The following is a 27,747-nucleotide window of genomic DNA, read 5'->3' on the forward strand; positions in this document are numbered from 1 at the left end:
AAGTAAGAAAAACGCGATTGTAGAATTATAAACAGAGGAATTTGCGATAAGGCGTTGTCCTTACAAATACTCCCCCCCTAAGACAATAATTAGGGCGTAATTGTTGGATGATTTAGTGCTTCTGATCGCTACTTGCAGAAGCGAGCGGGAGGTGGCCTCGGGTGCGAAAGACCAGCTGCTGTGGTAGATCCTCGGCCTCGGAGTCCTTGGGTTTTTTTGGGGACGGGATGCCTCCCCTGAGGTGATCCTTGGGGGTTTGACCGTCTTCTGAGGGCGGCCGCGGCTACGACTGGGTGGTTTGGTGATCAATGGTGTCGCTTCTCACCAAGGAGGAGGAGTGAGGGGCCCTATGTGATCCGCGTCGGCGTACTCTTCGTCCATCAGGAAAGCTGGTTTCAGTCGGTCGATTGTGACCCAGTCCTCGCGACCATTTATGGATATGAAGTATGCCTTGTCAGTGCGTCGGAGGACGCGGAAGGGGCCTTGGTAGGGTCTCATCAGTGGTGGGCAGCGGGCGTCGTCCCTGATGAAGACGTGTTTGCAGGACAATAGGGTCTTAGGGAGGAAGTGTTTGGTTCTGTTGGAGAAGGTCTTGATGCAGGGCATGAATTTTCCGGTGGATTCCCGAAGTCTGGTGATGGAGACGTCTGGGTCGTTGGCGTTGGTCGGGAAGAACTCTCCTGGGACTGCCAATGGTTCCCCATATACCTTCTCTGCAGGTGATGCTTCACCGTTCGCCCAGAGGCCGAGGAGGACCCAAGGTAGTTGGCTCTTCCAGTCCTCGCTGGTGCAGCGTGCCATTAGGGAAGCCTTGAGAAATCGGTGGACCCTTTCCACCATGACGTTAGCCGCCGGGTTGTAGGCGGTGGTGGCATGTAGTGATGTCCCCATCAGGTGGGCCAGGGCGGTCTACAACTCCGATAGGAAAACAGGTCCGCGGTCCGTCGTGATATCATCCGGCACTCCGAATCGACTGATCCAGCTGGCGAGAAGGGCTTGGGTGCATGCTTTGGTGGTTGCCTCCAACATCGGCATCGCCTCAGGCCATCTGGTGGATCGGTCGATTATCGTCAGGAGGTATCTGGCACCTTCAGACAGGGGCAGGGGACCCACGACGTCTACGTGAATGTGGCCGAATCTTTGTTTCGGCTGCGGGAACTCCCCCATGCCCGATTCTGTGTGCCGACTTACTTTACTTGATTGGCACGGAACGCAGGTCCTGGCCCACTTGAGGGAGTCCTTCCGAACTCCGTGCCAGACAAACATCTTCGTCACGAGGTGCATCGTCGTCTGGCCAGAGGGGTGCAAGAGTCCGTGTATGATGTTGAATACGGCTCTCCTGCGGGAGGCTGGAATCAGCGGGCGCGGGCGACCCATGCTGATGTTGCAGAGGAGCGTCGTGCCTGCGGGTCCGAAGGGCACGTCCTCCCACTTGAGGGAAGTGATGGCTGTGTGATATGCGGCAGTCTCCGGGTCAGCGGCCTGTTCCCGGGCGAGGTCTTTGTAATCGATCCCGAGGTGCACTGCGTTGATCTCTATCCTCGAGAGGGCGTCAGCCAAGGGGTTCTTCTCGCCTGGGATGTAATGGATGGTGCAGCCAAACTCAGCGATGGCTGCCAGGTGCCTCTGTTGTCTCACCGACCAGGCGTTGCCCGCCTTGGTGAAGGTGTGCACCAAGGGGCAGTGGTCTGTCCTGATAGTGAAGGGGGCGCCCTCGAGGAGGTAGCGGAAGTGGCGCACTGCTTGGTATACCGCAAGGAGCTCATGGTCGAATGTGCTGTATCTCGTCTCGGAGGGCGACAGTTTTTTACTGTAGAAGGCGAGTGGCTGGGAACTGCCCTGGACCATCTGCTCGGGGATGGCCCCTCAAGCAACGTTACTGGCGTCAATGGTGAGGCGTAAGAGCGCAGTGGGGTCCTGGTTGGACAAGGTTGCGGCTCTGGCAAGGGCCATCTTCGTGTTGTGGAAGGCCTGCGCTTGCTCTGCTTCCCACGTCAGGTTCTTTGGTTTGCCCTTCAGAACCTGTGTTAGAGGGGACATGGTGCGGGCGACGTCAGGGATGAACCAGTGTTAGTAATTCCCATTCTGATGAATTCTTGCAGGGCCCTGACCGTAGTTGGGGTCGGAAACTTTGTACTGCATCTACCTTCGAGGCCATGGGGCGCATGCCTGCTGCAGAGATCTCGTGTCCGAGGAAGTCCACCCTCTTGGCGCCGAAGGTGCACTTGTCGAATCAGACGACCAGCCCGTTTTCCTGCGGCCGTTTCAGAACAGCTTGGACATGGTGTAGGTGCTCCTCTTGGGACCTGGAAAAGATCAAAACATAGTTAACGTAGCAGACGCAGAAGGCCAGGTCCCCCAGGATGCCGTCCATTAGGCGCTGGAAGGTGGCCCCTGCGTTTCTCAGGCCGAAGGTGGAGTAATGGAAGACATAGGAGCCGAAGGGCGTGATGATGGCGGTCTTGGGAACATCCTCGGGATGCACCGGAACCTGAAAAAAGGTCCTTTTTTGTGAAGATTTTTGATCCATGGAGGGCCCCAGTCAAGTCCTGCATGCTTGGCAAGGGGTAATGATCGGGGATCGTAGCGAGGTTGAGTCTCCTGTAGTCTCCGCAGGGCCTCCAGGTTTCTGTACCATGTGGAGGGGCGAAGCCCAAGGGCTTGATGCTTTCCGGCAGGTACCCATTCATTCCATTTCCGAGTACGCCCTTTTTGCATCCTGAAGGCGGCCTGGAGGGAGTAATTGAAACTTTGCGTGCGTCGGGGGCTCCGCAGCGGTGATGTGGTGGAATATTCCATGCTTGGGCGGCGTCCCGGCTACCTGATGAAGTTCCAGTTTGAAAATTTCGGGGAATTCCTGCAGGAGGTTGCCGTACTTGTGGGGGGCGATGGTGCAAATTGTGAGGGCGCCTGGGCCCGCTGTGAGTGGTAGGGAACGGCATATCCCCATGTCGAGGAGGCGTTTGCGACCCAAGTCAACCAGGAGGCCGTTATGCGCCAGGAAATCCGGCCCCAGTAGTGGAATCCTAACGTCTGCGATGGTGAAATGCCAGACGTAGTTGTGCCCCAAGATGGATATTTCGAGGGACTTCATGCCGTAGGAGTGGATGGGGGTCCTGTTTGCGGCGACGAGGGCGGTTTGGTTGTCAGGCCCGCGGCTGCGGTCCTTTCCTGACGGCGGGAATATCGAGTGCATCGCCCCGGTGTCCACCAGCATCCTCCGGCCGGAGATCGCGTCGCGGACATAAAATCCTACGGCGTCTGGTTCCGACGAGACATATAACTTAGAATATAAAAGTACACAAAACATGATCTTGCAAGATATGTACATTGGCGGAAAGCCCGCTGAACGCTCTCAAGGAGGGAAGTAAGGACAACGCGATTGTAGAATTATATACAGAAGAATTTGCGATAAGGCGTTGTCCTTACAACATTAATTTTCCGTTCCCTCAACAAGTTGCAAGTGGACATTATACAATAAACTGTTATCATGCACTGTCACATAGAAGACCCAATTCATTCATTTTCCCTCCAAGGAGCCCATCACACCTGCGAAAGATCCAGTTTGGTAATCTTGACTAAAACATATCTCCAATGAGGATGCTTCTGTCAGAGATTTACCTCCATTAGATGGAGAAGCTTGTGGTGGTAGGTTTCTGCTTTCTAAATTTGGAGTTGTGGCCCAATGACGGATGGTATCCTGTTGTCAATTTTTCATTCTCTTTGTATATTATAATTTATGTACATTTTTATTTATGTATTTAGTGATTTATTAATTATTTTACTTCTAAGAACAGCTCTCTTCTTGCTAAATTGACTTCCTGTTATTTTATTATCTTTTGTTAGGTCTTTTATATGAACAAAATAATCACAGTGATAAATCTTTTGTTAGGTCTTTTATATGAACAAAACAATCACAGGTCTTTTATATGAACATAACAATCACAAGTCTTTTATACGAACAACACAATCACAGTGGATACCAGATTCATGACAGTACGATTCATATTCGGCATTGACTACCTACAAAGATATCTCTCGGAACTTTCTCAGACGCAGCGCTTTTATTTTTTGATCTTTCGGTCAATACAGACTGCTTCCTACTTACCATTTCGGGCAAAAATAGAACGTTATGTAATAATGAAGCTATGAATAAAAACAAAGCAATAATTACGAAAAAGAGTACATTTAATTTAGTATTTATACTATAAATCATAAGAAATACACTAAAAGTCATCATTCCATTAAAATGCATTGTTGCATATTTTCGCTCATAACCCACCAATTTATACCTGTAAATCTTCCGGGTTCCCTTATCTTTTTCTTAGTAGCCGCAAACTGTAACTATGTTTATTATTATTATTATTATTATTATTATTATCATTATAATTATTATTATTCACAAGATGAACCCCCTATTTATAAGGAACAGTCTCACAGGGGCTACCGACTTGAAATTTAAGCTTTCAAAGAATATGCTGTTCATTTGAAAGATAGTAACAGAAGGTAAAAACAAGAAGTAAAGCAAGATATCAGTTCTTAGAGGTAAAATAATTTTAAAAATTAACGAATACATAGATAAAAATGTGACGAAATTATAACATACAAAGAGAATTGTTATAGACAGTAAAAATAAAATAAAATAAAATAAAATGTATCTTCACTTAAACTTTTGAGTTTCCAAGTGTCGTAACTACAAATGACCCACCGGCGACATATCGGCCACCTTCCCGATAAAGTACTTGAATTTGCTGCCATGATCACACCAGTCAAAAGTTATGGCCCATCCAGGCAACACAACGTGACCTCTATACTTATCTCGAAGGAAGTGTTTTCTCCTAAATTATGAAATAATGGCACAATTTAAGTGTTTTTTTCGGGAAGTGGCCGCGTCCCGGGATCGGTGGCCGCTATGTCGCCGCTCGGTCATTTATCCTATAAGCAGGAAGGCTGTTCCACGGTCCAACAGTGAGGAAAAAAAAAAAAAACTTAATCATGAGCACATTACGGGTTTGCATCATGCCAGATTGTAACTACTGTTAATCTCATCGCATTGTAACAATTTACATAGGTATACCTGTTATTTATTTACACTTTATTTCTTTCCTGATATGAAATCTATTCTTCCTGTATTTCCCATTGTGTTCTGTTCTTTCAAGTAAACACCATTTTCTTTGGTTAGATAAAACGATCAAAACGCAAATGGCATCTTAAGGTGAATCAGACATACTTTGGTCAATTCGTCCAATTCAGAAATTCTTGGGCCTACCACGATATGATTTCATTCCAAAGCTCTGATGGATTCTGACTTCATAATAGAAAATAAACGGATACCTCACTTCATAATAGGCAATGAAACTGACACCTGACTTAATAACAGGAAATAAAGTGACACCTGGCTTCTTAATAAAAATTGAAACTAATTGACACCTGACCTCATTAAAGAAAATGAAACTCACACCTGACATCACAATAGAAACTGAAACTGGCACCTCTAAGATAGCTACTGGTGAAAACGCGTTCAAACTTAATCAATCCTACTTTCTTTTCCAGCAAATTCCAAAAATAATTTACCTATTGGGTATTTAGTTTAAGTTTGTTTGTATGGTGTTTTTCCATTGCATGGAACCAACGGCGTTACGTGACTTCCGAACCACGCGAGAGTGAACTTCTATCACCAGAAATACACATCTCTCACTCCTCAATGGAATGGCCGAGAATCGAACTCGCGACCACCAAGGGCAACACCATACCAACCACGCCACTGAGGCGAATGGTATTTAGCTTAGTCTGTGCAGTATTTTACATTCGTTTTCTTTTCCCGGTATCATCCGTTCTCTGTTAAAGCACTTCCATGGAAATTGAAATGTATATCATGATTATCCAGAAGGTATTTCTACAGAAGCAATCCGCGGTTGTCTAGGCTATGACAATTGACGTTTTCCTATGTTATTTTACTTGCTGTACAAGATTTGAAACTAATATTTATTCGGACGGCTGTAACTATGCAGTAATATACCTTTGAAGACTACATGACAGTACCAACGGGTCGACGTACGAGTTCAAAGGTAAATTAAAGTTTAGTTCCAGTAGAACGAAAAAAATATTCCCTTCAACTCTTGTAAAGCAAGTAAAATAACATAGGAAAACGTCAACTGCCATAGTTGAGATCGCCGTGGAATAGTTCTATAGACTGACCTACCAAGTGTTTAGCGAAGTGTAAACACAGCCGCCAAGTTTGAATTTCGCAATTCGCAACCACCACGGAGCCATATGTTCACTGGGGGGAAGGCGGGGTACTGGGGGCACAGGAGGTACGAGTTGGCTAAATGACGATGGGTCGTTGGGTAGTGGATGTGGCAAATAATTAAAACTAACCAACAAAACCTAACACTTCTAACTGAAAATGACTAAACTACGCTTGCGAACTTTACCTTAATAAGGGCAGATGGTACAATTCAGATACGAACTTAGGCATGCCGAATCTCGTCGTCGTCTCCGATGCTTGAAAGTCTGCCAATCTTAAATCTTGAACAGGTTTTCGGCCAAATACCAAACGAATCACGAACACAGATAGGTTTCCCAAAATTATATTATGGTGTCCGTATATCGTAACAGTATATTTAACACTATTACTGGTGAAACACGGTCACTTTGAGAGTATGGGGTATGGTGTGTTTACACTGTGAATGTTTCTTGCTTTTAAAACGCAAATTATACAATCTGGTGAATGTAGTTATCGGCAGCGCTTTGGTGACAAGGCCTCTGATTGGTCAGAAGAATTGTGGGCGGGTACATTGAAGGGGATGATTTCATACGTTGGTGGAAACTAACATCGTATTTTCAGAACAGGAAAAAAAAGTGCAATAATGCGTAACACATACGTGAACAGGATATTGTAATGAACGTTCAGTGCAAGAAATCAGAGGGGCCAGTTGAAGAGACAATGAGTATTCTGTAAAATCGTAAAACGTAGTGTCTGTAATTTCTATGAATCCTAAGGTATTGTGTATATTATTAAAGGAAATAATATTGCAATGAAATGTTGTGTAACCTAACCTAGTAGAACATATTACTTGGCCGGGGGGCAGAGCCCACCCGTACCCTCTCCCCCACCCAGTAAAAGAAGCCAAATTTAAAGGTAGACCAAGATATAACCAAGCTAACTTCACCAACCTAACCTAACCTATCCTAGTAGAACGTGTTACCTGACTGGGGGGTGGAGCCCCCCTGTACCCCCCCTTAAAGAAAGCCAAACTTGAAGGAAGGTCAATATATAGGTTACCATACTAACCTAACCTAACCTAGTAGAACATATTACCTGACCGGGGGGGCCAACCTAACCTAGTAGAACATATTACCTGAACGGGGGGCCCCGCCCCCTCGTACCCCCCCATAAAGGAAGACAAACTTGAAGGTAGACTAAGATATAACCAACCTAACTTCACCAACCTAACCTAACCTAACAGAACATATTTACCCCCCCTTCAAGAAAGACAAACTTGAAGGAAGACCAACATATAGGTTAACATAGTAACCTAACCTAGTAGAACATATTATCTGACCGGGGGGCAAATAATAAATTAGAGTCGTCCGAATAAATATTACTTCAAATTCTTGTTCAGTAGGTAAAACTGCATAGGAAAACAGCAACTGCCATAGTCTGGGCCGCCGCTGATAGGTACCCTAGATCTACCATATATATATATATATATATATATATATATATCTATATATATATATATATATATATAATAATAATAAAATAAAACATATCTATATATTATATATAATAAAATACATACATTATATATATTATAAAATATTATATATATATATATATATATATATATATATATATTATATATTATATATAGATATATAATATATATATATATATATATATATATATATATATATATATATATATATATATATATATATAATATATATATATATATATGTGATATATTATATATATGTATATATATCATATATATATATATATATATATATATATATATATATATATATATATATATATATATATATATATATATATATATATATATTATATTATATATAATAATATAACGTTCTTTTGCCTATATCAAGGATCTAAAGGTGGAATTGGAAGAAATTAAGCCAGACAACATTAACATATGAAATAAATATTATAGTAATTACCGAGTATGGACAACAAAATTGAGTTAAGGCAACGTCAATGTAAACACCCTTTAGCAACGCCTACAGTGTACCATGTGAAAGCAGATGTTGCTGCTCTTCCAAATGCTGCTAAAGATATTCTGATCACTGCTTGATGACTCGATAATGTGGAGCCTTGACTCAATTTGTTCGAGTTTCTTAAATTTGTAAACAACAGGCCTTACCGCCTCTGCTAAGTGACTAATGGGTTTGTTTTCCCTCTCCCTCTCTCTCTCTTACACTAACACCTATCTTTCTACCACATGAAAATTGTCCCTCCCTATTTCATCCCCCCCAAGAAAATAAATGTTCATAGGACATCAGAAGAACATACTTTACAACCTGGCGAACTTTAAGCCCCAAACCTAAAAAGTGCTTGTAATACGTCTAAAGAGTACCCGTTTTCGTGTACACTTTTGGGTTTGTGCAAGCCTTAAAATGTGCTTTGTAAGATGTGTTAGGATGAAGCTGCTGGCAGTGCCTATGTGCCGCCCATATAAGTGACGTCATTGTCCACGTCACGAGCTGGTTGTACTTCCTTCCGCTGTGAGTTAGCTGCAACGAAGATACCAAACTATGCGCTGAGTATCATTTCCTGATCCTGCCTAGCCTTAGACCCAACGGCGCAGTGAATGAAGAAATCGGACCTACAGCCATAACCATAGCTCAGCATGGCACCACTGCCAAGACAACCCTCGTTTGCATCCCCTAAGGGCAAGATTGCAAGGACAGGAAGCTCAGGAACCAGCGTCAGGATATCGCCGGCTTCAATGCTGCAGGCTCACCACGTGTTACAAACCCAGCAATAGGCCATCCAGAATCTTCAGGCTGAGATAACAGCGTTGTTACTCTGGGGTAGCAATGTCCCCCAACCAAGGATTCCTTCGTCAGCAGTTCCAGAAAAGTGCGAGGCTGAGGTGTCCCCTGCAGCCTTCAGGTCTTTGGAACGGTCAATATGGAGAGTTGGTTGCAGCTATGCAAGTTGAAGGCTAACGAGGCTATTCATCACATAAGGCTACATTGTGTCCTGATATTGCAACGTGCTCTGGATTCTAGATATACTGACACTCAGTGGAGTGCCCTCTCTACTGAAGGGGTATTCAATGCAGTTAAGTCAGTGGTAAAAGCTTCTAATCAAGCAATGCAGTGGCTAGAGTTTTTTTATTTAGCCCAACAACCTAGTGAGTCCTTTAATGATTTTTTTTATTAAGTGTACGCAAAAGGCTACCGATTGTACATTCACATGTCCTAATTGTAATCACGATTTATCTGGATATATGCTATTGCATAAGCTCATGGTAGGACTAAATGATGAAGTGCTAAAAAGGCAAGTATTTCAATCATATAATGATATTCGTGATATCAACTCCCTTAGTCATGTGCAGTGCGTTTGAGGCCGCCCATGACGACACCCTTTGTAATAGGGCATCGCCTAGCAGCTCCCCAAGAGCAGCTGCTGCCGGAGTGCGTGAGGAGAAACCCGAGGTGGCTGCCACCCTTAGTAAATGTGACAAGAGTGCCCCTGTGAAAGTACAATCATGCCCCTTTGGTAATTGTGCCATTGGTCATACCCCTGGGTATTCCTCATGTCTTGTGGGAAACATGACGTGTCATGGGTGCAGTAAAACAGGACACCCGAAGAAGTGTTGCAGAGGGCGGAGCACCAGGAAAAATGTCAGTGGTCTGGCAGCGGAGTCGGACATAGCGAGTGCAGTGATCGCATTTTGCAGATGTGGCTGTCGCCGCAACCCACTATTCGTGTTGATGTATGCTTGGCCAATTCGGGAGAGTGGTCTGGTGTACAAGTGGTGCCAGACACTAGTGCCAAGGTTTGTGTTGCGGGACCCGCTATTCTTGCATTGAACATGAAACCAGCTAAAGGTAGGTTTACACCTAGGTACTTTTGTGTTGCGGGCTGTTATGGTGTGGGACCACAAGAAATAGCACGAAAAATGATGTGGTGGGTAGAAAAAATTACCTTTATTGGGTGGCGTGGCGTGGACATGTGCGGTGTGTTACGGCGTGTTGTAGCGGTGTCTAGCGGAGTGGTACGGAGTTGGTGCAGTTTTATGGTGGTTGTTGCTATGCCAGGGCACGCGCTCTTGCAGCTTTGTTACTCCGTGTAGTGGTGTGTTGTGGGTGGCTTGCAGTGTTGTTGCAGAGTGGGCGCACATCTGCACGAGACACGTGGAATGGTGCATGATTGATGCACATGCACCATGCCAGATATGAACCTTGGGCATATATAGAGGCCTGCCAAGCACATCCTTCATTCCACGCCCACCCAGCATGCAATATGGACCTCAACAGCCTCTCACCCCAGGAGACCCAGAGATTTTTGGTAGCTGTCCTGTGTCTCTGTGCATTCCAGGTCATTGGCGGGTGAGAAGACGTACTACAGTGCCACAGCCACCTGAACAATTACGCAGAAAGGACGGCAGGGCAGGGCAGATTTGGGCTCGGGAGTGGCTGACACAGCAACGACTACATGGAGACTACGACCAGCTACTACAAGAACTGAACAAGGAGGACCAACAAGGACACAAGAACTTTCTATGCATCTACCCTGAATTGTTCGAGGAGATGGTCGAAAGGCTGACGCCCATTTTGAAGGACATGAAAATGCGGCTTGCACAAGAGGTGGGACTCAAGTTGGCGGTCACTCTCCGCCACCTGGCAAGTGGGAACGACTATACAAGCCTCCAATACAGCTTCAGTCTCTCTAAGAGTTCCATATGCCGATTTATCCCATTAGTCTGCCAAGCCGTTATCGACACATACAAACCAGAAGTGATGAAGTGCCCCAAGACACCAGAAGAATGGAATGACGTAGCAAAACGATTCGCCTCAAAGTGGAACTACTTCAATTGTGTGGGAGGCCTGGAAGGGAAGCACATTGCGATCAAGAAACCCAAAGGTGGATGATCACTGTATTTCAATTACAAGAAGTTCCAAAGCATCGTCCTCATGGCCCTCTCCGATGCAAAGTACAGGTTCCTGTTCATCGATGTCGATGCAGGCGGAGGTGCTGGGGATGGAGGAACCTGGCAGAGGTGCAACCTGGCCAGGGCCATCACAAACAACAGAGCAGGACTCCCACAAGACAGAAATCTGCCCAATGACGATGAACCCATCCATTTCCACATAGTCGCTCTCAATCCATGGTTGATGAAACCCTACTCCCACCAATCACAAGATCCCACTGAAAGACTACACAGCTACAGATTATCTCACGCTCGTCGTGTGGTGGAAAATGCATTCGGCCTGCTGCAGATGAGATCCTTACCTTACAGACCTTACAGTTCGTTCGGGTTGCCCCAGGTCCCTCAGTGTGAGGCACCTCTAATGTCTACCAGAGAGTTGCTAGTACATCTTCCGGTATATTTTGGATCTTCCAATCTTGGATGGTCTGGGATGCAGTTTAGATATTTGTCGAGCTTATTCTTAAACACATCTACGCTCACTCCTGATATATTCCTCAGATGAGCTGGCAACGCATTGAATAGACGCTGCATTATCGATGCTGGTGCGTAGTGGATTAATGTCCTGTGTGCTTTCCTTATTTTTCCTGGTATTGTTTTGGGCACTATTAATCTACCTCTGCTTGCTCTTTCTGATATTTTTAGTTCCATGATATTTTCTGTTATTCCTTCTATCTGTTTCCATGCCTGAATTATCATGTAGCGTTCTCTTCTCCTTTCTAGACTATATAATTTTAAGGATTGTAGTCTTTCCCAGTAGTCAAGGTCCTTAACTTCTTCTATTCTAGCTGTAAAGGACCTTTGTACACTCTCTATTTGTGCAATATCCTTTTGATAGTGTGGGTACCATATCATATTGCAATATTCAAGTGGACTACGAACATATGTTTTATAAAGCATAATCATGTGTTCAGCTTTTCTTGTTTTGAAGTGCCGTAACAACATTCCCATTTTTGCTTTACATTTTGCCAAAAGAATTGCTATTTGATCATTGCATAACACGTTCCTATTCATCATCACACCAAGGTCTTTAACTGCTTCCTTATTTGTGATTGTCTCATTATTAGGTCCCCTATATGCATATAGCTTTCCTTCTCTGTCTCCATAATTTATTGATTCAAATTTATCAGAGTTAAATACCATCCTATTTTCCTCTGCCCAATCATATACTTTGTTAAGGTCTCTTTGTAGAGCGTTCCTATCTTCATCACAAGTAATTTCTCTACTTATTCTTGTGTCATCAGCGAAACTACTCACTACCGAATCCTTAACATTACTGTCTATGTCTTCCATCATAATAACAAACAGTATTGCAGCTAACACCGTACCTTGTGGCACACCGGATATTACCTTGGTTTCATCCGATTTCTCATCGTTTGCAATAACTATCTGTTTTCTGTTGTGTAAAAATTCTTTTAACCATCTTCCTACTTTATCTACGATATTGTGTTTTCTAATTTTCTTTGCTAATATATTATGGTCTACTTTGTCAAAAGCTTTTGCAAAGTCTAGATAAACCACATCTGTTTCATTTCCGCTTTTCATATTTTTGAATATGTTCTCACGGTGGACTAACAGTTGGGTTTGTGTACTTTTTCCGGGTACGAAACCGTGTTGTCCTATATTAAACAAATTATTTTTTATTAAATGTTTCATAATATTTTTCTTCATTACCCTTTCATACACTTTCATAATATGTGATGTTAGACTCACAGGCCTATAATTACTTGCCTCTAGTCTTGATCCACTTTTGAAAGTAGGGGTGATATATGCTAATTTGTGCTCATCATAAATCTTGCCTGTATCTACACTTTGTCTTAATAATATTGCAAGTGGCTTTGCGATAGAATGAACTACTTTCTTTAACAAAATAGCAGGGATTCCATCAGGTCCTGCAGCAGCTCCATTTTTAATTTCATTAATTGCCAGCACAATATCAGCTTCATTAATTTCTATGTCAGCTAAATATTCACTATTTTCGTCCCTTACTTCTATATCATTATCTTCATTATCTATTCTAGGGGTGAATTCTCTCTTATATCGTTCTGCCAGTATGTTGCAAACTTCCTTTTTTTCATTCGTTAATCTCCCTTCAATTCTCAGAGGGCCTATTTCTATTCTTCTTTTATTCATCTTCTTCGCATATGAGTATAATAGTTTGGGGTTTTGCTTGATATTTAATAGGGTTTTTTCTTCCAAGTCCCGTTTTTCATTTTCTTTTGATTGTATAATCTTTTGTTCTGCATTTTCTATCTTACTTTTTAGTTCTATAACTTTCCATGCATTTTTTCTTTTGCAAGACCTTTTTTCCACTTTCTGATTTTCTGGAATAAGATCCTTCTGTCTCTTGGTATGCATGAATGATGTTTACTTTTCTTCTTCGGTATATATTTATCCACTATTTTCTCTAATATTTTATATAATATCTCCGTATTTACCCTTATGTCATCGCTTACGAAAATGTTATCCCAATCTTTGTTTAATTCTTCATTTATTTCTGACCATTTTATATTTTTACTGTAGAAGTTGTATTTTCCATATCCTTCCCACTTTTTCATTTCTTGCTTATCTCTGTTTTCACTTGCTTTGGAATGAACTGTTAATTCTATGACATTATGGTCTGAAATACTCGCATTATAAACTATTATTTCTTTAACATAATTCATCTCGTTCACAAATACTAGGTCTAAAGTATTTTCCTTTCTTGTTGGCAGGTGATTTATTTGTTGAATGTTGTATTCTAGTAGCATATCTAATAGCTTTTCGAATTGCCTCTTATCTTCTGCAATACTATTACTCTCTTTTTTATACGTATAAGTACAACCACAATCTCCTATTCTTTCTTTCCATTCTACGAAAGGAAAGTTGAAGTCACCAGATAGGAGAATAGTCCAGTCCTTGTGATTTCTACATATATCATCCAATTTTTCAATTATTAAGTCAAACTCTTTTGTATTAGGAGGTCTATATATTACTATGTTCATTAATTTTTCAGATTCAAATTCTACCGCTATTAGTTCACATTCTGAGTTACTATATTTCTCATATATTTTTCCTTGTTTTTTTGTCTTTCCCATATATTGCGGTTCCCCCTTGATTCCTATTTTTTCTATCTGATCTATAAGTTTGGAACCCTTTTATTTGATCGTCATTCCCAGTCTCTTGGGAATACCAGGTTTCACTTATATTCATTATATCTATTTTCTTTTCAATTTGGGTTAGTTCTTCTAAGAACTTTATTTTTCTTTTTGAGTTACTCATAACTAAACCCTGCGCATTCATCACTATGATGGTTTGCGTGTTTTCTCCTTCATTTAATATTGGTAGTAATAAGGATTTTCCCATGTCTCTTTCCTGTTCTGGTATGTTGTTCTTTTTTTCATTTCCAGAAATTCTGACATTAAAAAATCCAACTTTTCCATAATATTTGATCTTCCTTCATCATAATTATTCATTTTGTGTCAATCTGCAATTTTCTCCGTTTCTGCAATATCCTCTTGCATAATAAATACAGTTATTATCCCTTGAGTAGAATTTTGGAGCTGATGCTTTGAAATTTTTTGCTGACATCTCTGCATATCTCATTGGTGGTTTGCTTTTCTCTTTTACCTGATATTCTTGATTTCTCTCTTTATTTGTTTCTTTCTTATTTTGGATTTTATTACTTGGTTGGTTATTTATTTGATTATGATTCATGGCTACAGGTGCATATTTGCATTTTTTGTCGAACTTACATCCTTTTCCTTCTTTTAGGTTTTTGCATATTTTTGGATGCAGATCTCTGCAATCATCCCCATATCCATCTAGGTATGCACATTTACCATATATTTCATAGTTGTGACATACCTTAGGATGTTTGTAGTAACATCTTTCTCCAAATCTGCAATTCCCTCTTTTCAAAAGGTTGCAGATTTTGTCTTTCTTGTCTATTTTTTCCTCTTTCCCGTCATTGTGTAGATCTGGGTAGAGCCTCTTCGGGATTTGCTTTTCTGTTGCCATATCGTAATTTATTTCTTCGTAGATATGCTGCTTTATTGCCTCATATGTAGTATCAATGAGTATCTCTGCATCCATACTTTTATCTTGTTCTTTGTTTTCCTTATTTTTTTCTGTCATTTCATTTTTGTTTACTTCTCTTCCGTTTTCCTCTTCTTCTTCTTCTTCTTCCTCTTCCTCTTCATCCTCAACTATTTGTACATTCAATCTTGATTTAATAACATTGTCTATCCATGATAGACATGTTGAACAAAAAATTCTTGTATCTTTGGGATGACGATGCAACAGGATGTAGAGATGTGCAAGAAGATAACTTTGTGCTCATGTGTCATGCACAACCTGGCACTGCAACGCTACCCATGTGCAGGCACCGACGTCGACCACGAGGACCAACACCATAACGTCGTACCAGGTACTTGGAGGCAGGAGTCGCTGAACCTTATGGAACAACTCATGGCAAGAAGGGGACCAAACTACACACATCGAGCGAAGGCCATCAGAGATTACCTGGCCCAGTACTACTCACCGGATGCAGGCACAGTGGAATGGCAAGAGCAAATGGTGTTTCCTCAAGGACGACCAGCAACTGACAAGTAGAGGACCCAACCCAAAGAACTCTGTAATAAAACATAACCAAACCAATGTACATAATTGTAAATAAAGATCATGATGTATTTCTTATTGTTTTATACTCCCATACTTTTGTATTGTCCTAATAACAATATTAAATAATAAAGAATATTGACATGCTGATTGGTACATATAATAAATGATGTTGGAAAATAATTAACTGAAAGTAATAACAACATAATTCATAATAATGAGACAAATGAGAAGCAAATGATGGACATAACAAAAATACTTATACTAAACAAACATGTAAAGCATAGAAAGTAAGAAAATGAACATGAAAAGCATAGAAAGTAAGAACATGAACATGAACAGCATAGAAAGTAAGAAAATGAACATGAAAAGCGCAGAATTTAAGGAAATGAACATGGAAAGCATAGAAAGTAAGAAAATGATCATGAAAAGCATAGAAAGTAAGAAAATGAACATGAAAAGCATATAAAGTAAGAAAATGAACATGAAAACCATAGTATGTCAGAAAATAAACATGAAAAACATAGAATATAAGAATATGAACATGAAAAGCATAGAATGTAAGAAAATGAACGTGAAAAGCATAGAATGTAAGAAAATGAAATTGGGACTTGCTTTATACCATAACATTTTCAACTGCAAATATCATATATTATCAACTGAGGTCAATATGTCTTTAGTCTGTAACTGATTTTACATTGTTCCCCTGTTAATAAATATGTCCAGTCAATATTAATTATTGTTTCATTATCATATTTGTATGTGTTCATGTTCTCAATATTATATTATTGTCTTTTACCTTGTATGTTATTATATCATTTGATGGCCATATTTATTTCATGTTACATTTCATTTTATAGTTCAAGTTATTTTCCGAGTTCTATTTATTTCATATATCATTTTTCATGTTAGATTTCCTGTTATATTTCTTCATGTTGTTATTCTTTATGGCCATGCTTTTTTTTATTCAATTTAATTTCATCCAATCATATCATCATATATATTGTCATGACATATAAATTAAGCATCAATAAGGAAAATATAAATGCAAGTCAGTATTTCAAAATATTTATTACAAACAGAAACATTATGAATGTTATAAAATTTACAAAATCATTTACTATTACGAAGATAACTAAAAAATCAATTATTATTGAAAAAATAACGTTATATTTATTTACATAGTTTACGATATAACTCACTCCATTGATTTTGGGTCAATGTCTTCCTTTTGACCTGTGGAGATGGGCAAGTCGTAGGTGGGGGGATCCTCTGCGGCAGTAGGTTTCGGTGCCGAAATACTGGCGCCAGGGGTAGGGGGCTGCAAGTCTGCCAAGAGACTGTTGACCAACGGCGACAGCGAAGAAGTGTTAGGTCGAGGAGAGAAGTTCAGAGGTGTCGATCGTCCACTGGGGAAGAATGACGGTGTCGCTACCCGTGTTGCCTGTGTCGAGTACACCTGCTGCTGTTGAGGGAGGGGATCATAGAACACAGGTTGGGGTTGAGATGCGAACGACTGGTGTGGTGATCCACGAATCGGTTGTACTGCAGAAGCTGTCGAAGTTCCTGGTTTGGTGTGCGTATCTTTATCAACTTGTGGGGGCGTCCAGTGGGACCAACCCCCACGAGCCATGGCCTCTTTCGTCGTGGCATCCTCTTCCTCGGGTCCCTCCAAACTGTGACAAAGCCTGATGACTTGCTCGAAGAATGGCTTCTGGTATCGTCGAGGCACGTACTCCAAGCTTTGAGTCAAGTACTGGACGAATACGGTGATGTTACGATGCGTATTGTCCTGTGCTTGTGGCATCAGTGTGTTTATGCTTGTCATAATCTGGGTCAGTTGAGTCTGCAGTCCTTCTGTAGAATCAACTGTGTCCGCGGATAGCCGTTGGTCCTCTGGTAAGTTGGTCGGTCACTTCTGCTTCAGCCGCCTCCTCCGCTGGATCGAAGCTGCTGATAGGTCCGACATGTCAATAGATGAATTGTCTGCATCGGTTCTGTGCGATGTGACCACCCAGAATGTCCATGTAGTCATCACCACGTCCTCCACTGGTGTCCTGTTGCGTGCAGCCTACCCGCTCTTGTACTCCCTCTTCTCTATCTTCTCGAAGTCGGTACGGCGAGCCTCGAAGTACTTCTGAACTTGCTGGAAGGTGCAATTCGTGAAGTTCACTGCCAGTTCATGCCAGAGTTCCTCCTTCCTCCTCAGATTCGACCATTGCCTGTCCCGCTTGTCGTACAAGGTAGGGTGTGACTTGATGAATTCGATGATGACATCCTTGTCCTCTGGCGTTAATGGGTAGTCTTGCATGTCCTTCTTGCTGGGGCAATAGGATCGGCTCAACGGTCAGCTCTTCCTAGTGGTCGTGATCGGACGTCTCCTCCCGTTGTGAAGGCTGGATGTCCTGGGTTTCCTGGGACTGCTGGGTAGGCCTGGGGGTGGTCTTCCGAAGAGGCATCGTGTCACGTGGGTGGGCGAGCGTGGGTGGGTGAGAGTGGCTTGGTGAGCGTCGCTGGGTATCCGTGTCGACAGGCTGTCAGAGCGCGAATGATGATGCCCCCATGGTCAGTCAGGCCCTTTTTATCCTCCCAAGAATGTGCGGCAACCTTCCATCCAATCGACCTAGGGAGACGCTGTAACACGCCGCATGCCCTGCAACATGTGCGTGCTATGTATGGCACTGTGCAGGTTCTTACCTCTTTAGTTGCTGCGCCGCGCCACACCGCTTACGGGTTCATGCGACTTTATCACACCGCACAGAAATTTGAAATGATTTAAAATCCAGGCGGCGTCATGCGGCTTTAACAGTCCGCGCCAGCCACCGCCATCGAGGTGGTGCGCTTGTGGTGCGAGAGGTAAGAAACCGCACGGTGCCGTGCCACACCGCACGTGATGTGATGTCGTACCACCAGCGAGGGAGTGTTACGGAGTGATGTTACAACGCCGTGCGGTGCCGTCATACATGATTAACACTAGCGCGCACATATTGCGGAGTGTGCAACGTGTTACGGCGTCTCCCTAGGTCGATTGAATGAAAGGTTGCCGCACATTCTGGTGAGGATAAAAGGGGCCTGACTGACCATGGGGCATCATTCGCGCTGTGACAGCCTGTCGACATGGATACCCAGCCATTCTGTGACCAAGCCACTCTCACCCAGCGATGCTCATCCAGCCACTCTCACCCACCCAGTGACGCTCACCCAGCCATGTGACACAATGCCTCTTCAAAAGATCATCCCCAGGCCTACCCAGCAGCCCCAGGACACCCAGCCTTCACAACAAGAGGAGACGTCTGATCACGACCACGAGGAAGAGCTGACCATTGAGCCGATCCTATTGCCTGTCGAAACCCTGGACATCGCAGGCCCGAGTGGTATCGTAGTGCAGCCGAAGAAACAATACCACCCCAGCAAGAAGGACATACAAGACTACCCGTTCACGCCAGAGGACAAGGATATCATCGTCGAATTCATCAAGTCACACCCTACCTTGTACGACAAGCGGGACAGGCAATGGTCGAATCCGAGGAGGAAGGAGGAACTCTGGCATGAACTGGCAGCGAACTTCACGAATTGCACCTTCCAGCAAGTCAGAAGTACTTCAAGGCTCGCTGTACTGACTTCGGGAAGATAGAGAAGAGGGAGTACTAGAGCGGGTCACCTGCATGCAACAGGACACCATGGGACGAGGTGGTGATGACTACATGGGCATTCCTGGGAGGTCACATTGCCCACGAACCCACAGTATCAAGCGATTGGTTCTCACTGCATCATCCACAGAACCGACACAGATGATTTCTCTACTGACATGTCGGGTCTATCAGCAGCTTCGATCCAGCGGAGGCGGCGGCTGAAGCAGAAGAGACCGACCAACTTACCAGAGGACCAACGGCTATCCGCCGACACAGTTGATTCTACAGAAGGACTGCAGACTCAACTGACCCAGATTATGACAAGCACAGGACAATACACATTGTGACATCACCGTATTTGTCCAGTACAGTGGGGCCTCGTTATCCACGGGGAATAGGGCCCAGAACCCCCCCGTGATAAGTAAATACCCGTGTTATCCTGATACCCCCCTCAAAAATTGCTTAAAACTGCCTACTTTAATAGTTAACCCACCCAAGACCACTATTCCAATGTTTATAACTGCCTACTTTAGTTCAAACACCAAATATGTTTTCAACTATCACCTAAAACTAAATTCAAGACAGTTTTAAAGTTATTGTACAAAATTAGCCTTAAAAAATAAATGTAGTATATGTACTACTGTACATATGTAGCCTACTAGCCTAGGGATTACAGCGAGAAGCCTACATACGCATGGTGGGCCTCTTTTTTTTTTTTTTTTACAAGGAAAGAGAGGATGAGTGGTAAGAGAACTATCAAAATTATGTAAATCATATGGGTACTCACCAACAATCTATGTTGATAAAAGATGGCGACGATTTTGCAGTGCAATCCAGTAATATAATAACGATAATGCTACCAACAGTATGCAGCGAAACATCTCTTCCCTTCGTCACAACATGTTAATAGTATATTCCACGTAAAAACCTTCATCTGACCTTTAGGCGTCTTTCCCATAAGAGTAAAAGAATCAGGGCTTTTGGATGCCACATAATTAACTCGTTTATATGGGTACAATTTAAAGAACGCGGTTCACACCACATTTCATAACAACAACAAACAAACGTGAGTAGGCCAGTGTTGCCAACTGGGAATGGCAATTTCTTGCTAGATTTTGTTCCATAAAAGGCTAAAAAAAATCACATACCGTATATACTCGAATAACGTGCAATCTCCCATATCGTGCGACCCCCAAATTTTCACCAATAAACAGTGGTTTTGTGTTTTGTCATGTATCTCATGTATCATGCAAGTTCATAAGGTTGGTGGTTTAGCCTGCTAATGGCCGAGTCATTCAGATGTGTGCTGATGCTAGTCAATTTACGGTAATTTTCTTATTAATCTCGAGAATTGAATAGAAAATCTCATGATTAAAAAAAAATCCCAAGATAATAAAATAATTGTAAAAATAACACGCCTTGGAGTCCTTAATCATTCTCTCTCTCTCTCTCTCTCAGGAATAAATACGTACGTACTGTAATTTGTCTTTCACCAACGGGTATCAGTAAATGTGTAGACATTGTGTGCGTGTTTAAAAAAATGTGCAGTACACACACATTCCGATGTTTCGGTTTTTGGAATTTTTCAGATTTCGGAAATGTGAGGTCAGATACATAATCAAACAAACACCACTACTGCAGCAAAAACATTTTTTCCCTTTATGTTTTTCATTATTGTTATTTACTAATTACAGTTTATTTAAATAAATATTAATATAATACTGTTAAATGAATGTGAGATAATTAAGATCACCTATAATAAAATAGTGGGACAATTAATACCATACGTTCACTAATAGGTATTATTTTCAAAACAAACATTCCGTAAAACACAAAAAATATATGTACATAACAATCAAAATATAATAATGTTTTGCAGTTCAACTTGTGAATTTTAACAATAAGTATGACTATATAATATATTTCACCATATCGACCTTGAAGTTGAAGTCGTAAAATTCTGAGGATGGTCCGGGAAAAGGATTTGTACTTTGTGATTACGTATCGCTACAACACCATGTGGTATTTTCATACCACTATATTGATAACGCATCGCTATGAGATACTGGTGTTTTTCATACCACTATACGTTAAAGTTAAAAACATGACATAGAATCGACTTTGCGACTTCGTTCACTTTGATATTTTTAACGATACAATAACTATCATTTGTACTACTAAAACCATCTTCACATAAGTAATTTTTCGTAAGATATGTGTTGTTGCAAAAGCTAGCTTATACATAAAAGGCTTTTATAATTTAAGTCATCTTAGATATACATATGACCCAAACTCATTGTGGGGAAATTTACTACTGTTTCCTCGGATATTGAAATACTTTAGCATCATTCAAACACTTTAATAATATAATGCATAAATACTAGGCTATACATATTTACATCGTATACAAATACTACATACAGTTATATACACATACTTTTATATACAAAGTTAACAGTTATATACACATAATTTTATATACAAAGTTAATCATATGAGTAGTGATCAGACGACAGCTGTGCACATGACTACGTACGTACTACTTGGAAGATAAAACGAACAAAAATTTTGTTGTTGTTAGTCGCTGGGATAGATTAACATTTTTCCAGAGATTAAAAAGCTGAATTTTGTTTTGAAGGTATGTCAACCGCGTTATTATATTATTGTTTTCACGAAGGAATAATTATATAAAGAAAATTATTGAGTAATTTTTGCCGTTAGCAGTCAGAAAATCACGAACATGGTAACGTTCAAACCTAGTGCCATCCATGGCATATGTCTATAAATAGAACAGAAGCAGAGGGCAGTCATTGGATAACAGATCTCCATGGCTACCAACCAACCAATCAGGTGTTAGTTATACTACTCTGTAATTTCTTACAATGAACGTTTACACACACGAAGCTAACGATGATGTATGTGTTTTGCATACAGTACGTAGTTTAGTTTTTATTATTAGTGTAAGTATTTTTACTGATTCATGAAGAATAGAATGATTCCTTCTCATTACTTTGAATGCAAAATGGCTTGAAGATTCTTCCGCAAAAAGAAGAGAAAAAAAAAATTCCTTAGAAGATGATACCTATTTACTAACGCGGTTGACATACCTTCAAAACAAAATTCAGCTCTTTAATCTCTGGAAAAATGTTAATCTATCCCGGCGACTAACAACAAAATTTTTGTTTGTTTTATCTTCCAAGTAGTACGTACGTAGTCCAGTGCACAGCTGTCGTCTGATCACTACTCATATGATTAATTTTGTATATAAAAGTATGTGTATATAACTGTTAACTTTGTATATAAAAGTATGTGTATATAACTGTATGTAGTATTTGTATACGATGTAAATATGTATAACCTAGTATTTATGCATTATATTATTAAAGTGTTTGAATGATGCTAAAGTATTTCAATATCCGAGGAAACAGTAGTAAATTTCCCCACAATGAGTTTGGGTACATATGTATATCTAAGATGACTTAAATTATAAAAGCCTTTTATGTATAAGCTAGCTTTTGTAACAACACATATCTTACGAAAAATTACTTATGTGAAGATGGTTTTAGTAGTACAAATGATAGTTATTGTATCGTTAAAAATATCAAAGTGAACGAAGTCGCAAAGTCGATTCTATGTCATGTTTTTCCTAAACGCGTTGACTTAAAGGAGAACGTTATTTTGGTTGTTTTATCACTGCCACAAACCCATAACAATGCAGTGTATGTATGATAATTCTAAACTATTATTCACTACCAAAATAAGGATGATATTTTGTATTGAAAATTAATGTTACATATATTCCAAACATTATTACTATGTAGCATGAATAGTACTATAAATATTTCGAAAGATAATCTTGCTGTGAACGCTACCATAATTTGATTTTCATATTCGTACTTACATTTGGTCAGCTGGCTGGCCTCGCATAGATAAAATTGATTTCACTGATATGGAATTACTCCACGAATAGCCTTTTTATTATGAAGATATGACGATAATATATAAGGTAAAAAATGCTTTTATGTATTTCGTTTACGCTTCGTCGCCAATAACAAACAGCAATACTTACGATAATCTATGACAAATAGCGTTTGTATGACTTCATTGTTCAGAGAAGTTATATACGAATACTGCCAAAATAATAATGAAGTTCGAATTAATTTTAGCCTTAATGTTATTACTACTGTAATTACACTACCACTACTATTAAAATTTCTAAAAGTTTATCAAACAAAAAATGTCGCTTTGAACGCAACCGTATACATAACCATTTTCGTACGTAAAGGTATATGCTTACATTTTGTGGCTGGCCACTCCGACGATAAGTTGAGTGCAATGATGTGGAATTATTCTTCGAATAGGCTATTTATTATGAAGATATGACTATAATATATATGGTAAGAATGGTTTTATTACCTTTATTGTCAGTTAATATCATAATGTGAATGTTTGTGTACGTTGGTGGTATCACACTGCAACTACGCTTAGCCTACCAATGAACGTCGTACATAAACCTTAAATAGGCTATTTATTTCGAAGATAGGACAATAATATATTAGGTGAGAATGGTTTTATTACCTTTATTGTCAGTTAATATCATTATATGAGTCTTTAAATGAATGTTGGTAGTTATCGGACCACGGCCGAGGGTTAGCCTACCGAAAAACATCGCATACGCAACACAACAAACCCGTGATGCAGCGATTCATACCAGTGATGTAACATGAGAAACGGTCCAAGAAAAAACCTGTGATTAACTGGATCCGTGAATACTGATCCGTGAATAAGCGATGCCCCACTGTACTTGACTCAACACTTGGAGTACGTGCCTCGACGATACCAGAAGCCGTTCGTTGAGCAAGTCATCAGGCTTTGTCACAAATTGGAGGGACCCGAGGAAGAGGATGGCACGACGAAAGAGGCCATGGCTTGTGGGGGTTGTTCCCACTGAACACCCCTATGAGTTGATAAAGAGACGCAGACCAAACCAGGAACTTCGACAGCTTCTGCAGTGCAACCGATTTGGGGATCACCACAACAGTGGTTTGCATCTCAACCCCAACCTGTGTTCTTCTATGATCCCCTCCCTCAACAGCAGCAGGTGTACTCGACACAGGCAACACGGGTAGCAACACCGTCATTTTTCTCCAGTGGATGATTGCCACCTCTGAACTTCTCTCCTCGACCTTCCACTTCTTCGCTGTCGCCGTTGGTCAACAGTCTCTTGGCAGACTTGCGGCCCCCTACCCCTGGCGCCAGTATTTCGACACTGAAACCTACTGCCGCAGAGGATCCCCCCACCTACGACTTGCCCATCTCCCCAGGTCAAAAGGAAGACATTGACCCAAAATCAATGGAGTGAGTTATATCGTAAACTATGTAAATAAATATAATGCTATTTTTTCAATAATAATTGATTTTTTAGTTATCTTCGTAATAGTAAATGATTTTGTAAATTTTATAACATTCATAATGTTTCTTTTTGTAATAAATATGTTGAAATACTGACTTGCATTTACATTTTCCTTATTGATGCTTAATTTATATGTCATGACAATATATATGATGATATGATTGGGTGAGATGAAATTGAATAAGAAAAAGCATGGCCATAAAGAATAATAACATGAAGAAATATAACAGGAAATCTAACATGAAATATGATATATGAAATAAATAGAACTCTGAAAATAACTTGAACTATAAAATGAAATGTAACATGAAATAAATATGGCCATCAAATGATATAACAACATTCAAGGTAAAGAACAACAATATAATATTGAGAACATGAACACATACAAATATGATAATGAAACAATAATTAATATTGACTGGGCATAGTTATTAACAGGGGAACAATGAAAAATCAGTAACAGACTAAAGACATATTGACCTCAGTTGATAATATATGATATTTGCAGTTGAAAGTTATGGTATAAACCAACTCCCAATTTCATATTCTTACATTCTATGCTTTTTATGTTCATTTTCTTATATTCTTAATTTTCATGTTCATTTCCTTACTTTAAACTTTTTTCATGTTCTTTTTCTGACATTCTATGCTTTTCATGTTCATTTTCTTACTTTATATGCTTTTCATGTTCATTTTCTTACTTTCTATACTTTTCATGTTCATTTTCTTACTTTCTATACTTTTCATGATCATTTTCTTACTTTATATGCTTTTCATGTTCATTTTCTTACTTTCTATGCTTTTCATGTTCATTTTCTTACTTTCTATGCTTTACATGTTTGTTTAGTATAAGAATTTTTGTTATGTCCATCATTTGCTTCTCATTTGTCTCATTATTATGAAGTATGTTATTATTACTTTCAGTTAATTATTTTCCAACATCATTTTTATATGTACCAATCAGCATGCCAATATTCTTTATATTAATATTGTTATTAAGACAATACAAAAGTATGGGAGTATAAAACAATGAGAAATACATCATGATCTTTATTTACAATTATGTACATTGGTTTGGTTATGTTTTATTACAGAGTTCTTTGGGTCCTCTATACTTGTCAGTAGCTGGTCGTCCTTGAGGAAACACCATTCGCTCTTGCCATTCCACTGCCCCTGCATCCGATGAGTAGTACCGGGCCAGGTAATCTCTGACGGCCTTCGCTCGACGTGTGTAGTTTGGTCCCCTTCTTACCATGAGTCGTTCCATGAGGTTCAGCGAATTCTGCCTCCAAGTACCTGGTACGACATTATGGTGTTGGTCCTTGTGGTTGATGTTGGTGCCTGCACATGGGTAGCGTTGCAGTGCCAGGTTGTGCATGACACATGCGCACAAAGTTATCTTCTTGCACACCTCTACATCCTGTTGCATCATCGTCCCGAAGACTTGCCATCTCATCTACAGCAGGCCGAATGCATTTTCCACCATACGACGAGCACGAGATAATCTGTAGCTGTATAGTCCTTTGGTGGGATCTTGTGATGGTGGGAGTAGGGCTTCATCAACCACAGATTGAGAGCGAAGGCATCGTCAGCAACTATGTGGAAATGGATGGGTTTGTTGTCATTGGGCAGATTTCTGTCTTGTGGGAGTCCTGCTCTGTTGTTTGTGATGGTCCTGGCCAGGTTGCACTTCTGCAAGGTTCCTCCATCCCCAGCACCTCCGCCTGCACCGATGTCGTTGAACAGGAACCTGTACTTTGCATTGGAGAGGGCCATGAGGACGATGCTGTGGAACTTCTTGTAATTGAAATACAGTGATCCTCCACCTTTGGGTTTCTTGATTGATCGCGACGTGCTTCCTATCCAGGCCTCCCACACAATTGAAGTAGTTCCACTTTGAGGCGAATCGTTTTGCTACGTCATTCCATTCTTCTGGTGTCTTGGGGCACTTCATCACTTCTGGTTTGTATGTGTTGATAATGGCTTGGCAGACTAATGGGATAAATCGGCATATGGAACTCTTGGAGAGACTGAAGCTGTATTGGAGGCTTGTATAGTCGTTCCCACTTGCCAGGTGGCGGAGAGTGACCGCCAACTTGAGTCCCACCTCTTGTGCAAGCCGCATTTTCATGTCCTTCAAAATGGGCGTCAGCCTTTCGACCATCTCCTCGAACAATTCAGGGTAGATGCATAGAAAGTTCTTGTGTCCTTTGCGGTCCTCCTTGTTCAGTTCTTGTAGTAGCTGGTCGTAGTCTCCATGTAGTCGTTGCTGTGTCAGCCACTCCCGAGCCCAAATCTGCCCTGCCCTGCCGTCCTTTCTGCGTAATTGTTCAGGTGGCTGTGGCACTGTAGTACGTCTTCTCACCCGCCAATGACCTGGAATGCACAGAGACACAGGACAGCTACCAAAAATCTCTGGGTCTCCTGGGGAGAGAGGCTGTTGAGGTCCATATTGCATGCTGGGTGGGCGTGGAATGAAGGATGTACTTGGCAGGCTTCTATATATACCCAAGGTTCATACCACTACACAGAGTAACAAAGCCACAAGAGTGATTGCGCTGGCGTAGCAACAACCACCATAAAACCACACCAACGCCGTAACACTCCGCTAGACATTGCAACAACACGCCGTTAACATGCCCGTAACACACCGCACAGGTCCACGCCATGCCGCCCAAAAACGGCAATTTTTTCTCCCCACCGCATCATTTTTCGTGCGGTTTCTTGTGGTCCCATGCCGTAACAGCCCGCAACACAAAAGTGCGTAGGTGTAAACCTACCCTAAGCAAAGGTTGAAGGGAGGGTTGCGAGACTTTGAAGTGTTTAGGGTCAACCTCTTATACTACAGAATACAAGGGGAGGCACACAACCCAGGAAGTGTATTTTGTAAAGTCTTCCATTGACTTTTATCTAT

General features: G+C 41.2%; 1 long non-coding RNA gene across 2 annotated transcripts in view; it reads right to left on the bottom strand.

Annotated features, from left to right (window-relative positions):
• LOC135197118 (uncharacterized) overlaps window positions 1-27,747 on the bottom strand; it is a 78,119-nt gene that overhangs the window by 20,080 nt on the left and 30,292 nt on the right. Inside the window, exon 1 of one of the 2 annotated variants that reach the window (XR_010310562.1) lies at window positions 6,435-6,693. The exons of the other annotated variant lie outside the window; for it this stretch is intronic. This is a non-coding gene — a long non-coding RNA (uncharacterized LOC135197118). Of the gene's footprint in view, window positions 1-6,434; window positions 6,694-27,747 lie in introns of those variants that run through there. 2 annotated transcript variants of the gene reach the window in all.

This window comes from Macrobrachium nipponense, chromosome 23 (assembly GCF_015104395.2).
Source record: "Macrobrachium nipponense isolate FS-2020 chromosome 23, ASM1510439v2, whole genome shotgun sequence".
Taxonomy (NCBI): domain Eukaryota; kingdom Metazoa; phylum Arthropoda; class Malacostraca; order Decapoda; family Palaemonidae; genus Macrobrachium; species Macrobrachium nipponense.